This window comes from Chenopodium album, chromosome 9 (assembly GCF_948465745.1).
Source record: "Chenopodium album chromosome 9, dcCheAlbu1.1, whole genome shotgun sequence".
In the NCBI taxonomy this organism is placed as follows: Eukaryota; Viridiplantae; Streptophyta; class Magnoliopsida; order Caryophyllales; family Amaranthaceae; genus Chenopodium; species Chenopodium album.
Genome location: NC_137842.1, coordinates 38,532,536 through 38,550,233, shown reverse-complemented (window position 1 = coordinate 38,550,233; position 17,698 = coordinate 38,532,536). Strand labels below are relative to the sequence as shown.

General features: G+C 35.0%; 1 pseudogene; it reads left to right on the top strand.

The window, feature by feature from the left end:
* The first annotated feature begins 1,190 nt into the window (after positions 1 to 1,190).
* LOC145558516 (secretory carrier-associated membrane protein 1-like) overlaps positions 1,191 to 17,698 on the top strand; it is a 196,802-nt pseudogene continuing 180,294 nt past the window's right edge.

The window sequence follows — 17,698 nt, the reverse complement described above, 5'->3', positions numbered from 1 at the left end:
AGTTTCCTGATTTCCAATCATGATCGGTTGATTGCTATATGTCTTTGTGAGGTTCTGAGGCGATAAAAGTGATCAATACCCCCTCCTTCTAGCTCCAAATTGTTTTGGTTAGGATCCGATAACCCGAAAGTCAGAGTCCGAGATCCATGAAGCTCCTAAGGTAGCAGAGGTTAGATTACCCTGGGGTGATTCGGGGAAAACCACTCCGATGATAAAGTTAGAAAGTGTTTAAGAAAGAGATAAGAATTTATGTAGAGAGAGCAAGTAGAGAGAGAGTCATAAATGCTACCTTGATTAGAGGATTAAGCTTGACTATTTATAACCCTTCCAAATGACAGGTGGCTGCATGGCATGCAAAGTACCTTGTGCCATGTGTCAAAGCGTTGTTGCCACGTGCCGATCACTGATAAGCCGACATATCTTCCTTATGCATGGATGCCGATATGTTTGGTAGTTGCTGAGGATCCGTACCCAGATAAGATATCGGCCTTTTATGCGCTGTCAGCCCGTTTTCTATATCTCCCCATACATGCTGAATGTTATTTTTCAAATTAATGGGATTTTTTTTTCGATGCAAAAGAGAGGAGAACCTCTAACAAAAGAAAACACACTAACCGAAATAAAAACAAAGAAAGGAAAAAAAAAACAAAACAGAAAACAAAAGCACACCCTATGAAAAACAAGCTAGCTACCCTCTCTCATTGGATATCTAAAACTATGGCATTAAAATTCCCTCCCCCCCCCCCCCCAAAAAAAAAAAAAAAAAAAAAAAAAAAATTAAAATTAAAAAAAACTAATTTATTTCTCTTTAATAAAAAATAAAAAAAAAAAACCAAACCATAAAGTGAACCAAACTAGCTCGATGGAAAATAAGAAATAAATAATTTCCTTCCAAGTTAATAAGTTAGCTACTTTTGTAATTAATATTGATAAGTAGCCGTTTTGGTAAATAGTTTTGTAAAAGTAGCCACTTTGGTAAAAGATCCCATTTTAAATTTAAAAATAAGAATGCATCTAAATTCAAAATCAAACAAAAAAATGAAAAAATAAAATGATAATCTCATAGCCATTCATTAAAACGCTTTCTCTAAATAAACAAACCCGAAAAATCTTGTAGATTTCTCGCATATCTTCACTTACATTGTTCAAATTTAATTTAATGCGATCCTTATAATTCCAACTCTGTTTTCATGGCGCATAATCGAAACCCATTTGACCAAGATATAAATTCTTTCGCGGTAAGATCTCTTTCTCTTTGAAAGCATGTTTGAAATTTCAATATTCTTTGATTCCCTTGAATATGTAGATAAATGTCATATAGTATCATAATTTATTATTGTCATTGTTATATTCTTTTTCCATTTTTCTTCAATATGTAAGATCTATTATGATTTGTATACAATGCATATTTAAACCCCCTTTTCCCCTTTTTTTTTTTTTTTGGCACGACAATGTATTTGTGCTTACATAGGCACTTAGAGTTTGATTCATGGACACCTTTGAGAAATATGTAGTCAAAATCATTATAATGCTTTAGTTGTTGTTTCATATGTTAGATGTGGATTTCTAGTTTAACTATTGTTTAGGAAGAAGGCTACTGAGTACAAATATAATTATAGAAGTTTAATTTACGGGGATTTTATTTTCTAACTAGTTATTGGCCCGGGCGATACCCCGATACATCGTAAATTTTAATTAAGTTTGATCAAAATTAATAAAAATTATTAATGTTTAACAATACAGATTATTAATAAATGAGTGAAATATATACGGAGTAATAATCTATACGATCTTTCATTAATATATATTTAAAATAAGCATGTCAAATTTAAATTTAGAGGTTATGCATATGAATAGTTTTTGATGAAAATTAAACATTATTATAGAGAATTTAAGTTATGGAATTAAATTTGGAGGTTATACATATGAAGAGTTTTTTTTTTAATTAAAGTTATAGAGTTTTAATTAATGTCGATGGAATCAATTTATATTGGGGAAAGACGTGAAACATAGGATGCCACCTCACACACATGTGTCGCCTAGTCATATTGTGGGAATGGTGACACATGGCGTGATCATGTTGTTCCCTTGGGTTTTAATAATATTATAGATGAAAATTTGTAATTTTTATTACTTCCTCCGTTCCAAATTAAAGGACACATTTGAACTTTTGGCATTATTCATTAGATTTACTTTGACTAAGCTAGCATTTGTGATTTACAGTTATACAGAAACATATTCATGATAGATTCATTTTTTTGTGCACTTAATTAAAATTCAATTTTAGTTTTTGTCAAATTAATATAATCAAAGATATTTTCAATTGAATTTTTGCATTGACAAATTGATAAAAGAATTGTATCATCCAACTTGGAACAAATGAAGTATATGTTAGTTTGATTTGCATTAGGAATAGATAATACTGAACATTTGTTAACATATATGTGACTTTATATAGATTTGTCTTGGTAGTATCAGTCATAATTGTTTTTGTAAATTAGGGTATAGACAAATCGGGCATTAGTAACATTTACATTTTCAATAAAATGTTAGTTTTTGAGATTTGGCCCTACATAAATCTATTAGATAATGTAAAGAAAAACAGGAGAATATGCATAAAGCGGAAACTATTTTATATTCAAAGTTGTATCTTTAATGGTTGTTAATAAAAATTCCAGGATCAATCTAAAGAAAAAGGTACTAATCAATCCAACTTTAGTGGCGGTCCTTTTTACATGCCTGTAAGTGCATTCTTTTGACATCAATTGATAATTTATTGGGCATTCACATGTTTTTGTTTGGGGTTTAAACATCATCCTTATGTGTGAGCAAGTGTATACACATATATGATTATTATATGAATGCATACCTATGTGTGAAATATGTTTGTTGTTCAAAAGGTGATCTAGACTTGGTCAACAACTTAGATGATTAATTGTTGAAGTCATAACATAAGTGTTCTCTCATTCATACAAATTCTTTTTTGGAAAAATTGAAATCAGTAATCCCAATTTCTCAAAACAACCCCACCTTTAATACCATCTTCCCAAAAGCAGTCTCGTTTAACTAAAATAAGTTTGATAGGTTATATTTAAAAAAAAATCAAAAATAACACAACCACGGCACACACCTTAAGCACCAGTCCACCACCTTATATGGCCACCCTACCATCACACCACCATAACCACCACAACCTAAAAAAAAAAACCATCTTTTCCTTTTCCACACCACCAACAACCCTACCCTTCCTAGGCACCCTAGCCCTAGCCCACCAGGCCAACCCCTTCTTAAATCAAAACTCTCACATATCCCCAACTCCTGTAAACACTAGCTCCTCTTACTTGACCCCAACCCAATGGACCGGCGAAATTCCTCCACCTCCCCTCAAAATCCTACCCTGAAACCCATAGCACCACCTCTAAATCAAGCCTCATCCCACTTGATAGTGGCGAATCTAGGATTTGGGGAATGCATGTACGGAATTAAAAATACAAAGTAATATGTGAAGCATATGCATAAGTTTTTTTGCTATGGTATTAGTATTTACGTACACTATACAACATGAATTATAATTGAGTAACTAAATAAGTTTGGGAGTAAAAAAAAGAGAGTATCTATGATTTTGTTATTTGTAACTATAGGTCTCTTTGATCAAAAGTACTATTCTAAGGTGGAAAAAATTAACAAATATCACCAAAGAGACCTGTTATTTGTAACAATAGGTCTCTTTTATCAAAAGTAGTATTATGGCATTAAAAAAAGTTAAACATTCTAAGAAAACGCTTTTTAAAATAGGTAGTCTCTTAAAATTTTACACAAAAAGGCGGGGCATTAGTGGTTGTGAATAGGCGGTCTCTTTTGTAATCAATTTTTTTTAATTAAATTTTTTTCGCGGAATGGGGGTATAGCTGTACCTCTATGTACCCCCTGGATCCGCCACTGCCACTCGAAACCCCCACCTTAACACCACCCCTACCACAGATTTTGTAGAGGCCAATTTTGTTAATAAAAAAACCTTAACATTGGTTTCAAAGAGGGTAAGGAGATTTCAGGACAAAGGGGCATGGTTGGCTCCGGCGAACGGGAATAGGTAGCTAGTTCACGTGGGGAGGAGCCAACGAGGGAAAAAGATTATGAGGGGGCTAGTTTAATTTTATTATTTTTTGGAAATTTTGCAAAATGACACTACAATTCGCCACAAATTGGATTATTACATCGCAAAAAAATATATATATATATATAAAATAAAAAAAAATTAATAATAATAAAACTTAAAATATAACACCACAAAAATAAACCCCAAAAATTGATTTCACCACCATTAACAAATTTTTGGATGAAAATTCATTAGTGGGACCCATTACGACACATATAGTAATGCATTAGTTAAAAAAATAAAAATTATCTTAAGCCCAACCTACCCCCAACTTTACCGCCGGTAACACTCCTACACCCACTGTTGGTAACCCAACCCTGCCACCGGCACCTCCCCCTGCCCTACCTTGACCATAAAAATCACCCTTTCCCCTTCAACTCGCCGCGAAAATCACCCTTTCTCCTTCCCCCCCTCTTCAAAACCACACTAACACATTCAGCCCGCTGCAGAAACCACTCCCATTTCCTTAACCCTATTGGTGGCTAAAATCGGCCAATCGAGGGTTGCCATGATCAATTTCGGTCGTTTTAAGGGTGGAAGGTAAGAAAGGGTGGTGGGGTGGGTCAAACTGGTTTCGTTTACCAGATTTTCGGTACTGGCTAGGGTTGCGGTGTCTCATGTTGGGCTAGGGTGCTGCGTCATGCTACTAGTCAACTTGGGTGGGTTTCACAAGTGCCGGTGGTTGGGGAAGGGGGCTCCCAATGGTGGGGGTTTAGGGTTGCCGGTGATGGCGCTAGGGCTGGGTTAGGGTTTAGGATATTTTACTTTTTTTTAAAAAAATCAATGCAATATTGACACATGTACGTGGTGGGTCCCACTAATGAATTTCATTCAAGAATTCATTAGATGGTGGTGAAATCAATTTTTGGATTTTTTTTTTTTTTTAATCCAATTTTTGACAATTTTGTGGTGTGATTTTAATTTTTTTTTGTTTTTAAATTTAATTAATAAAAAACCAAAAAATTGACATGTGGCGTAACATTCTTATAATCGGTTACCAACTTAAAATACAGGTTAAAGGATTATTTTGGGGAGATAGTGGTTAAAGGTGGGATGTATCCTGATTTCGGAAAGGCGGAATCTATATTATAATTTAAGAGTCAGTTAATGAGGTTTCTCCAAAACCTCAATCCTCAACTCTCCTGAGTTTAGGTTTTTTTTTTTTTTTTTTATTATTATTATTATTTTTTTTTTAATAATCCCATTAAGTAACTTCCATAATTTTTTTTTAGAAAAACTTTCATCTTTCCTACAGAATATTATTTTTCTTTCTAAATATACATGTTACATATATACGATGCGCTAGCACGAATACACTATAGTAAGAATAAAAACAACAAAAACCTTTTTATACATCCGGTTTACACTAGTATTAGTGTACATCGAGCAGTATAAGGGTAACTTTTAGCTAATTTTAGGGTAATTTTTTGTCTTTCTTTGGGTAACTTTAAACATAATACAATTTTTATATAAAAATAGATAACAAGAAAAATTTTATAGAGGTAATTTAATTACATTCAATCACTAATAATTGATTTTTAGTCAATTAAAATGTGATTCTTTACTAATAAAGTATAGATAATTTTTATTTGAATTGAGTTACTCTTACACATATTGGGGTAACTTTTATTCATTTCAGGGGTAACTTATAATCATTTTATGCTATCTTTATAATGCATGTACAATAATTATTGTACAACCGATTTTTTTAAAATTTTGTGTAAACCCAATCGAATTCAGTGGGCTCAATTTTGGCTTCTCTAAATTGGGAAATATTCCCCTGTTTCGCAATTCACCAACATTAGTGCACATCACCATCATCATCATCATCATCAAGCTCCATCAAACAATCACCACTGCTCATCATCATCGTCTTCATCAAGCTTCATAGCAAGACCGTTCGCTCTTCATTAATTATCACATGAGAAACTCATGATACGGTTTTTACGCAACCAGAAATGCGCGGTCGCGATGTATGAGTGCGCGCCCCCGAACAATTAGAATCAAATTGACCTTTATTGAGGTTCGAATGGTGGTAGCTCAAGGTAGGCTTCGATTGCGGTGGTGGTTAAATGAGTTGGAGCTGCTTTGATTCGGTTGTTGCGGTGGAGAAGGGTGGCTGGAGCAGGGAGGTAATCGCAGTGGCTGAGCTGGTTATGGTATGCTATTGCGGGATGTTGGAGGAAGTTGGTGGTGAAGTCGGTGGGCTGCCGGAGTTTGTTGTTGTGGGAATGTTGCAAGCTGGTGGCTGCGGTGCGCGAGATTAATGGCAGCAAGGCTGTTGGGCTGAAATTGGTGGTTGCGGTTTGTAAATATTGGTGTTTCGTGGCTGGTGCTGTAGTGGCGCGCTTAGGGGCAAGGTGGCTGATTTGTGGCTGTTTCGTTGTTGTGAGTAGGGATGGCAATGGGTCGGATTTGGGTCGGGTCCACTGAGACCTAGACCCAGACCCAGACCCAGACCTGAAATTTCAGAGGTGGACCCAGATCCGACCCAGACCCATTGGGTCTAAAAAAATCAGACCCGGACTCGGGTCTAAAACGGGTCTAATTATGATTTTTATTAATTTTTTATAATTTTGTATATATATTAAAATTTATAATTATATTACTACTTTAAAATTATAAAAGATGCATTAAAAAAAAATGTGTTCATATTTTTGACACACTAATAATTTGTTCATTAAAAAGTAAAGACAATGCAAGAAAAAAATCGTACTATGAAAAAACTTAATTTCTTGGTTGCTTGCTATTTTATTTGTTCACTTTCACTAAAGTATATCTTCTCAACCTCTAATTACGTAGTATATTAAGTGATTTTTTTAATAATATTATAACTAATATATATTCATTATTTATATAAAAAAAAATAATTAAAATTAGGTCCATGGGTCGGATCTGGGCCGGGTCCGACCAATTAAGCTTAGACTCATATTCGACCCAGACCCATCGGGTCAAAAAATTAAGGACCCAGACCCTAAAATATGAGTCGGGTCCAGGACCCATTGCCATCCCTAGGTGTTTTGAAAAGATGAGATAAAAGTGGGAGTATTTGTTTCAATTTTTCCTCCTTTTTATGATTATTATTTATCTTACTCTCACCTTTTATAAATGAAATCATTCTATACTGAACATTTTTATTTTTTTTGGACAAGAAGAAGAATATTATCATTAATAAATAGCAATACGATATCTACAACAATAATAAAGATTTGTAAACCACAGATCTAGAGAAAATAACATAACTTTTACAATCAAAATCATAACTAATTTGCATATCGGGCATAGCTCACACTCCACCGCTTCAAACTTGACGCGAGTAGTGATTTTCGATGTCTTTGCATCTTTCCAAATAGAGACCTTCGCAATCTGCGCTGATGTTTTGATCGTAAAGTTGATGACGAACCCTAAATCCATATGAATCCAAATCACCTTCTCAATAATTATTAAGACCCTAAGGGCCTGTTCATATTTACTTATTTTCAGTTCAGTTTAGTTCAGTTCAGCTCCAATCAGTTCAGTTCAGTTCAGTTCAGTTCAGTTCAGTTCAGCTCCAATCAGTTCAGTTCAGTTCAGCTCTTAATTTCCCTCTCTCATAAAATATTCATTTCAGTTCAGTTCAGCTCAGTTCAGTTCAGCTCCAATCAGTTCAGTTCAGCTCCAATCAGTTCAATTCAGTTCAGTTCAGCTCAGTTCAGTAAATATGAACAGGCCCTAAAAATAAAATTCTCATCCATAGATGAGAATCAAAATCCCAAAAAATTGGGACAGACTCTCACAAACGGAGAGAACAAAACAAATCAAATAACAAAAAAGCAAATTAAATTGAAGAAAAGGGTCGAAAATAGTCTAATTTCCGAAGAAATTAGACTATTTCCGGCCTAAACGGCCAAGAAAATTAAAACCCTAAAGAGAGGAGAGAGGAGAGAGGAGAGAGAAGAGAGAAAAGAGAGCAGAGGGAGGCGGAAGTAGATCAATATTAATGACATTCTATACTGAACATAAATTACATTGTACAATAAGAAATGCTAATATCTAATTTATGTACTATGTAATAGCAGAATCCCGGTAGTATTCCTCCTACCCCATATACAATATTGTCACCACTTCCGTCAGAACGTGCTGATTACAACCGTGGTGCAACAATTGATATTCCTTCAATAATGAAAAGGTACAATTAAGTTTACCTAACTTTAGAAAGCAATTTTATCTATTTATTTATCATTTTTCGTGGTATAGAAATTATAACTGTGGATTGTGTATTTATATATTATTTACAGGATATAAAGAGTAGAGAGAGGGAACTGCAAGCTAAGGAAGCTGAATTGAAGAGAAAGGAACATGAAATGCACTTTTCATAACTCACAAGCTTAGGACCATTATTATCTTATGAGCAATAAAGACTTTCTAAGCTAAGCAAATATGATTTTATGATCACACATATCCTTTAGAAAAATTTCATCTTTATGCTTATATCTCTTTATACTATTGTTCCAACCCTGTTTCATTTTCAGAATTGACAATTTACAATTCTTATACTAATTTCTTTTTCTTAAGGTGATGATTTATAGATTATTGTAAATAAAATTCCTAATAACAATTAACAACAATCTTGAACAATATTAATTGTATTTCTCTATATTTTAAGTTATAACTGTGTACTTAATATTATTTAGCGTAACTTATCTTGGTCTCTGTCATGGATGCAGGAATTAAAAAGGAGGGAAGAAGCCATCTCTCGAGGTAATAATGCTCTTCATTTTTGTGGATGTCAAAAGTAAGGTGTCTTGGGATATGATTTATAATCTAATGTCTAATAATACTTTACTTTTGTAGCTGGAATTATAATAGAAGAGAAGAACTGGCCTCCGTTTCTCCCTCTAATTCACCACGATATTGCAAATGAAATACCTGTTCATTTGCAGACGTTACAGTATGTTGCATTCTCAACATATCTTGGTATGTTATAACTTTATAACTTATATTAAACGTATTTATATGGATGATGTCGTATACTTGACTTGCAACTCTTGATACTCCCTCCGTTTTTAAATATTTGCTCTATTTCTCTATGCGCGGAGTTTAGGAGAAATTGTATAAAGTAATAAAATATGAACGGAGTGGGGTTGGTGGAAGAATAAAAAATTGTAAAAAACCAAAAGTAGAAGAGAGATTTGAAATAGAGAGAATATGAAATTAATATTGTTGGGTTCAGTTGGTGAGAGAAATTAATTAAATATTGTAAAAACTTTCTAAATAAGGAAATAGAGTAAGTATTTAAAAACGGTCGTAAAAGAAAAGTGGAACAAGAATTTAAAAACGGAGGGAGTCATTTTAAAGGATGTATCTCATGAAAGGAAATTTTGTGTAGAACTACCCTCAAAATAGGGTCATTTGTGAACAATTACCTTTTTTTTTTTTTTTTTTTTTTTTTGGTTTAGAACTACCCACAAGTTTTGAAAACATTTGGATAGCAATACCCATTATCATTTTCTGTCCAATTAAGATGTTATCGGAGCCCACTTTTTTCACTTTTGCCACCCAAATGAAATCTCCCGATTTGTATAAAGGTTTTAATTTAACTTAATTAACCTAATTATAGTTTTAATTAGAATACATTTTCGGGTTCATGAGTATAGTATAATTTGGGGATTTTAATTTCTAAGGATTTAGGGTTTAATTAACTTGGGGGTTTTGCTTATTTTAGCATTAATTGACCATTATAATTGATAAAAGTGAAAAATTGGGCCAAAATAATATTTTAATTGAACGAAAAAAGTTAGTGGGTAGTGCTACCCAAACGTTTCCAAACATACAGGTAGTTCAAAACAAATAATAAAAATAGGTAGTTTGTAGGGAATATTTCAAGCATCTCACACTTGAGCCCCACTGTAAATCATACACTTAAGCATGGTGGCGTCCAAAGCGAAGGAAGCTAGAGTAAAAGAATCGCCAACAAGTTTTAGGAACTTGTAAACCATTGACAGGGTGAAGGTTACACCCCTTAAATATCTAGGAGATCGTTAACTCCAATAGGTCTGGAACCATGACTAAAAGTTCGGGGATGAATGTACAAATCCAACCTTAAAGAGATTGAACTTGCCTTAAAAAATAGGCCTCTACTTTATTCTTCTCGTATTCATGTGCGCTTTCTAACTAACATACAATCAATAGATTAACCCTAAACATGTTTATCTATGTTAATTGAATATTAATGCAAAAACAAACCTATTATTGGCAATCACTTGAATTATAATCATAATAGCCTAAACAAGATTATTAGTTATGCATAAAAGGCGTGATTACAAGTACAAATTCCCTTTAAACATGCATAAAAGGTGTGATCAAGCAATAACAATAGTAAACATCAAGCAACATAATAACAATCATCATCATACTAATAATATTCTCAATCTCAAAGCATAATAATATTAACAAGATTCTAGGCATGATACTAACAATATTAATAACAAACCCTAGCATGTCACTAAGCAATAAAGATTAATTAGCCCTAACATGACACTAACATGATATTAGGAAAGAAATAGGAAGCATCATAATAATATACATGATATTAGAAATTTTAGTTATTACTCTAAACATGATACTAGGAAGCAACAAAACATCCTAACATGATACTAGGAATCAACAAAATACTCTAAGCATTATTTCTATATCAAAAAATCAATAAAACAATTAAATTACTTACTCCGATGCCTCGTACCTCTTTCTAATAACAAAATACACGCGTTAGTAACTTCAAGGAAAAATATTAAAACAGAACAATTAAATTAAATAATTGAAATAGAGATTTGGGACCAAACCCTCAGAAATATTCAACCTTTCACGTCTAGGGAGAAGGCAACTTCGAACTTGGCTAGGTGTGTCTAGAGCTAATATATGAGAAATTTTGTAAATGGGAAGGTTTAGAAAAATAATAGAGAGAGAGAGAGAGAAAAAGCTTCTAGCTTTTTGAGGGAGAATAGAGAGAGATGATTGTTGTGAATGATTAAAAACAGGGAGATATGACCCTTATTTATAGAAAAAATAGCTCAGGATACGATAGAAAAGAGTTTGAGTCCCATTCGGAATAAAAGATCTCATGTCTTCAACAACAGGAGTTAGCGCCAGATGACGGGAGTAGCACTAGGCGACAGGTAGTAGCGCTAGGCGACAAACATGTTATTTGGCGCTGGGACAGCTTTTTGCGGATTTTGTTTTTATAATATCTTTTGATCCAGAATTCCAGATAAGTCATATAATATGTTGTTGGAAATATCTTGAAGTCTACTTTCCAACCCAATTAGAATCAGAATAAAATTTTTTGCAGATAAAAAGATATGGTCGAAATAGTGGAAGGGTGTCAGTTTTGGATAGAGTTTCGCATTTCTTTCATATCTTTTTTGTTATAGCTCAGAACTAATATTATAATATATCATTGGAAAGATAATTTCAATATCTATCCAACCATATAAGATTTGGATAAATATTATGAGGCACAAACATAATATCTGACTGTCTTTGAACATCTTTAAATTCGAATAGAATTAGGACTTTAAAAAGGAAAGTTTTTATTCAATTTCAAAATCTTTGATTTTATCTTTTCAAAAAGGATAATTAAGATCTTTTAGAAACTCATAGAAGCTTCTTATAAATTCTAATTAGTTTAGGAATAGGATTAAACCTTCGGACCCTCCACATGATCATTGGGCCGTAGGTAAAATCCGATTTGAGCTCAGTTTAGTATTTTGGCCATAACGTTTTCATTATTCATCGAAATTGGGCTTATAATATATCGTTGGAAAGTTCTTTTCGAGCCCGATCCAACTACACCATTATTGGACCCTTATCATTGACCAAACCAAACTGGATTGGACATTTTCATAAATAGAGTGAAAGAAGAAACATTTTTGAAAACAAAAGGAGAGTTTTTTTAGTAAAAACATCCACATCACTAGACCTTTCACACTTTTACTTCATTCAATAATAAAATTACATGAAAGGTATTCATCACTGGGTTTGATTTTGGGGAGACACATTTGGTGTCTACAGAAGCCCCCACTTTGACTGAGTTTGGAGAAACGCAAGTTTCGAAAACAAAAGTCAAAGTAGCGATAGAGTCGGAGAATGATTCAGAACGTTCTGCAATCCTAAATCATTCTTGTAACGCCGATACCTGCAAACTAGCGTTAGTTAAACATATAAAAGAGTTAAGAAACGCGTATCTTGCATCGTCGAGCACACGTCTATGTATTAACCGATTTTTATTGTTGCATTGTTGTTGTGACAACCTTCCACAAGCTAGGGAACGCCATCTTTCTGTTGTTGATGTTGTGGTCGTGCTTCGTCGTCCTGTATGTTCACTCGTCTCTAAACAAAAGAGCTTCTTTATGAGGAATGTTCACTCGTTTCTGAACAATGAAATTGAGCTTTTAGAGGGATGTTCACTCGGCTCTGAACAATGGAGCTTTTAGAGGGATGTTCAATTGTCTCTTAACAATGGAGCTTTTAGAAGGATGTTCACTCGTCTCTGAACAATGGAGATTTTGGAAGAAATGTCCACGTGTCTCTGAACAAAAGAGCTTAAATAGGATGTCTACGCGTCTCTGAGCAAAAGAGCTTGAAAAGAAATGTCCACGCGTCTCTGAACAAAGAGCTTTGAATGATATGCCCACGCGTCTCTAAGCAAAAGAGCTTTTTGATATGTCCACGCGTCTCTGAACAAAAATAGCTTAAATAGGATGCCCACGCGTCTTTGAAGAAAAGAGCTTTGATACTTGAATGTTTGTTGAGATCGTTCGGTTGGCTGCGAACAAGAGCTTTGCTGAATGGATGTATTCTGTAAAAATCAAAAGATTGCAAAAGACTTTGCTGGTGTTTTTCTTAGGGTTGACCTAAGGTGATTGACTAACTTGAGGTTGACTCAATATGTTTTGACACGTGTGTGACTTAATGTGTTTTGACACATGTGTTAGACTTAATTCGAGGTGACATGACTCAACGTACATGACTCGTGTGTGCATTATAATGTGATTGTGCAACTAAAAAATGCAAAAAGGCAAGCAAAAAATTTCTGGCATTTTTTGTGGAGGGTACCGACTTTCTCCCGAAAAAGAAAGACACAAAAAGGAAGAAGTGAAGTGTGGGATGGTATGTTAAATGATCTTAGTCAAATGTATGCGTCCACGTTGTATCTCACAGTGATAGGATTAATTCATCCTAGGCTATTTGAATTGTTGACTTGATGATGAAAGTATTTGGGTAACTTAAGCACGGTGGCTAAGCACTTCATACTTTGTGATGCAATGATGATAACGCCGATGAATGATTTCGATATGACAAGGCATGCATGCTTCAATGTTGTGTTATGATTTCATGACAAAGGGTTCCTAAAGGTAGGATTATTTGGTCATGTATTTGTGATGTGTGTGAAAGTGTTACTAAAGTTATGCCGCAAAGGCTAAATGTATGGAAAGATATTATTTCAAGAAGAGTCAAATGATGATGACTCTTAGGCTAGGTAAGCTAACGATGTAAGGATCAAGCCCCCAAGTCTAGCTCTAAATGGATAGGGATGAGCATATGAGATCCCTTGATATGATCAATTATGAACTTAAATATGAATGCATTGTTATTACGGCCGCACCCCAATGTGAGGTTGCCTACGTATCCGTTAGGAATCAGGCCGAACGTAGTTCTAGCTGAACCTCGCACAAGTATGTGTAAACCTCAAAGAGGTATTTTAATGGTTGTAAAGTGGTTATGCTAAAGGTGGAAGAAGAAAAGGATAAAGGCTCAAGACCCTAGATAAGCCCCTAAGGTGTGCAACCTTGCTTTTGAATATTTGTATTTGTATGCTTGAGGTTTCCTCACTTTTAAACTCTTTTCTTTTATATTTTTTGCTCTCTCTTTTTTTCGCTTTATTATTTTTTATTTGGATAGGTGTGGGCAATCCCGATCATGCGGTCTATCACTCACTTGGCATTCATTTTTCTCAGACACGGTATCTAACACTCGATAAGAAACGCAATCTAAGACGTGTTCTTATCAAAGATATATTCACATCAAAGATATTAGAACACTTTCCCTTTTGTACACTTTTATCACTTTTGCTTATTTTAATTTTTTGAAATTACTCAAGCTTTTATCTTTGAAAATTGCATAAAATGCACACCATCCCATCCCAAGGTTAGGTAGATGTGAGTCAAAGAAAGAAAGGTCTATTGTTAAATTAGACGAGGCTCAAAGTGGTTTATCAAGAAAGGATTGCATATTTGAAGGGTTAAAGGTGATATGATGTGGCTACAAGGGGTGCCTCAAATCATTGGTATACCTTGTGCTTAGTTCGACATGGAATTTTTTTTTTAATGCAATGTAATGAAATGATCATATGCAAGAAAAGAAATGCTCATTTTATTAAAAGATAAAAGGTAAACCCCTACGAAATAAGATCTAAGGAAAATAAAAGGTGCTTATGCTAGACTTATTGGGAAAAGGAATAAAAAAAGATAGAAAAAGAGGTCACGGAATCTTGTCGTTAAAGCTCGCCTTGTGTCTTGCGCTCTTATTATCACTTGGTCTTCTTGCCGGCTAGAGGTATGGGAAGCTAGTTATTATCAATCAAATATTGGGTGGCCTCCCTTAGCTTTTAACAGCTCTCTGTAGTATGACCCCTACCTTGATGGTATTTGCAGTGTGCATTGAGGTTCCAGCTAGCCGTCCTCCTTTCAACTGGTGGATCTTCAAATGGTCTAATAGGAGTTATGAGACCTTTATTATGAAGGCGATCAAATATTGTGTCATAACCTATACCAATAGGTGTGAAGTTTCTCTTTTGTCCTCGTTTATTCATGGCAAGGACCTCATCCAAGTTAAACGTACTAACGTTGTTTGAGTGGGTAGTTTTGGAAAAAGAAGGATTGTCGTTCATCTTTTCTTTCCAGCCACTGTTATTATTGTTACTATTCTTGGCCTTCCTATTGCTCAGAGGAACATGAAGGTGATTAGAATCAATGAGATCCTTGTGGGTAAAACACTTTTCGGTGGTGTGACCATGGCCTCTATGATATTTGCAATAAGAGTTTAGATTCCAATTGTGAGATCGTTTATCAGGTGGTGATCTTGACTAGGGCCAACGGGATGAATGAGACCTTTATCATGAAGATAGTCAAAAGCTTCATCATAAGTCAATTATATTGGTATGTAGTCTTCAATGGTCTGTTTTGCCCGTGGCTTAGGAGCATTGAGTTCTTCATTAAATCCTTGGTGAGAATTTTGTTTGATAACCATCATCCGATTTGTTGGTCCTTCTACCACATTCAAGAGCCTGGCAATGACATCTTGCAGTTTTTGAACGTCTTCTTTTAGACTTGACAAATTTTCCCCAGTATTATCTAAGAAGAATATATCATCCTGCTCAATCATGGCCACTTCATCAATAGAGGTTATATAAGCTATCTCGATCATGGGCTCACCTATTGGTGTAATAAGGAGTGAAGGATCGAAAGATGTTTGATCTTCTGCAATGGCTAGAATCTCGGAAGTTTTATTGTCATCGATCAGTTCATGAATAGCTTCTTTGAGTTTCCAAAACTCCTCAGTGTCATGATCCTTTCCTTGGTGATACTTGCAGTGTTTATTAGGATCCCACTTAGGTGGCCTAGCTTTTGGAACCGGGTCTTTGATGGGTCCTATGGGCATGACTAGTCCTTTGTGATGTAGCTTTTCAAAAGCTGCCTCATAACTCATACCAAGTGGAGTGAACACTCTTTTCGACCTTTGGATTCGTTGTTTAGAGGTGTTCGTAGCATGTACTTCATTAATGGGGGAGGAAGAAAAAGGATGGTCGTTCTTCTTTCCTTTCGCATTATTATCTTTCAAAAGATTGTCTTCAATGTTAATGCCTATATTATGGACAGCCTTGAAAGTATTCAAGTTGTGTTGGTATTTTAAGTGCTTTGCATATTTTTCTTGAAGATTCTTGATGAACATCCTTACAGACTCATTTTCAGTAGGAACCTTAACCATATTAGCAGAAGTTTCCTCCATTTGTTGAAGAAAGAAGTGAACCCTTTGTTTTCTTTTTTCTTTAGCATCTCAAGTTGTCTATGGTCTGTTACATCTTGAATGTTGCACTTATATCTATCTATGAAAGCGCTTATTATGGAATCCCAAGAAGAGGTTTTCTCTCTTTCAAAAGAAAAGAACCATTGTTGACAAACGGTTTCTAAACCTCAGAGGTGTTCTTCTGAGGGGGTGCCTTATAAAGTCTACAGAACGCCTCTTTGAGGCGATCTATATCTAACACAATACAGATCGCCTATCTAAGATAGGAGCTTCATATTCAAGGTACAAAGTGAATAAAAAATAAGGAAAAGAGAGCTGTCATCTTAGGAAAGGCGCTCTATAAGTATGTAAAAAGAGAACGCCTATCATAGATAGGCGCTCTCTTTTCCTTACTTTTTTTTAAAAAAATTATTATTATTATTATTATTATTATTATTATTATTATTATTATTATTATTATTAAATACATTTAATAATAATAATTATAAAAATAATAATATTTGTAATTGTACGTAATAAACTAATACTTACAAGGAAAAATTGCTCCCATTAATCTGAACTTTGGCTCGTCCGCCGAAAATAATCCCAACTTTTGTTTATTATCTATTGCACCGAACTTTGGGGGGTATTAATTTTCGTTGCACCCAACAGGTCATCTAACCTGATGTAGCAGGTTACCTAGCCACGTGTCAGCGTATGATTGGCTTAATTTTTTTAAAAAAAACAAAAAACAAAAAACAAAAAACAAAAAACAAAAACCCCACAAACCACCCCATGCCCAGCTTCTGCCACCACATCCCCACCCCCAACCCGCCGGAAAACCAGCCCCATTCCCGAAAACCCCTCCCCTGTTGTCGGAATCCGCCGCTAAGCCTTCCCCTTCCCTCGAAACCCACCCCTTCCCTTTCCCCACCCCCGAAAACCCCTTCCCTTCCCCAAATCTCGAAACTAGCCACCGCTAATGAAATTAGCCACGATCGGCCGAATCGGCCGATTTTGGGTTAAACCTAACCATCCAGCCTGAAACTCGGCCGATTTCGACCATTTCGGTGGTCGTATTCACGGAGAAATAGGGGTTGCGGCGTTTTTCTGGTGGTCGTTTCAGCGGCCAATTTTAAAGGGAAAGGGGAGGGTGGTCGGGCGTTGCCGACACTAGGAGAGGGGAAGCATGACTGGGCGACGACCGACGCTCTAGGGGAAGGGGGTCTGGGCGGTGGTCGGTGCTCCGGGGAAGGTGTTGGCTGGCTGTGGGTGGGTGGGTGCGGGGTGTTGGTTTGTTTTTTTTTTTTTTTTTTTTTTTTTTTTTTTTTTTTAAATCTTTAAATTTATTTATTTTTAATCTTTAATTTTTTTTTTACCAATTAGGTTGCGACACATGTGCAACTAATCACAAGTCAGCAAAATTGACCTCTTCAACCGGTTGCAAATCATTTGGGTGCAACGAAAATTAATACCCCCAAAGTTCGGTGCAATAGATAA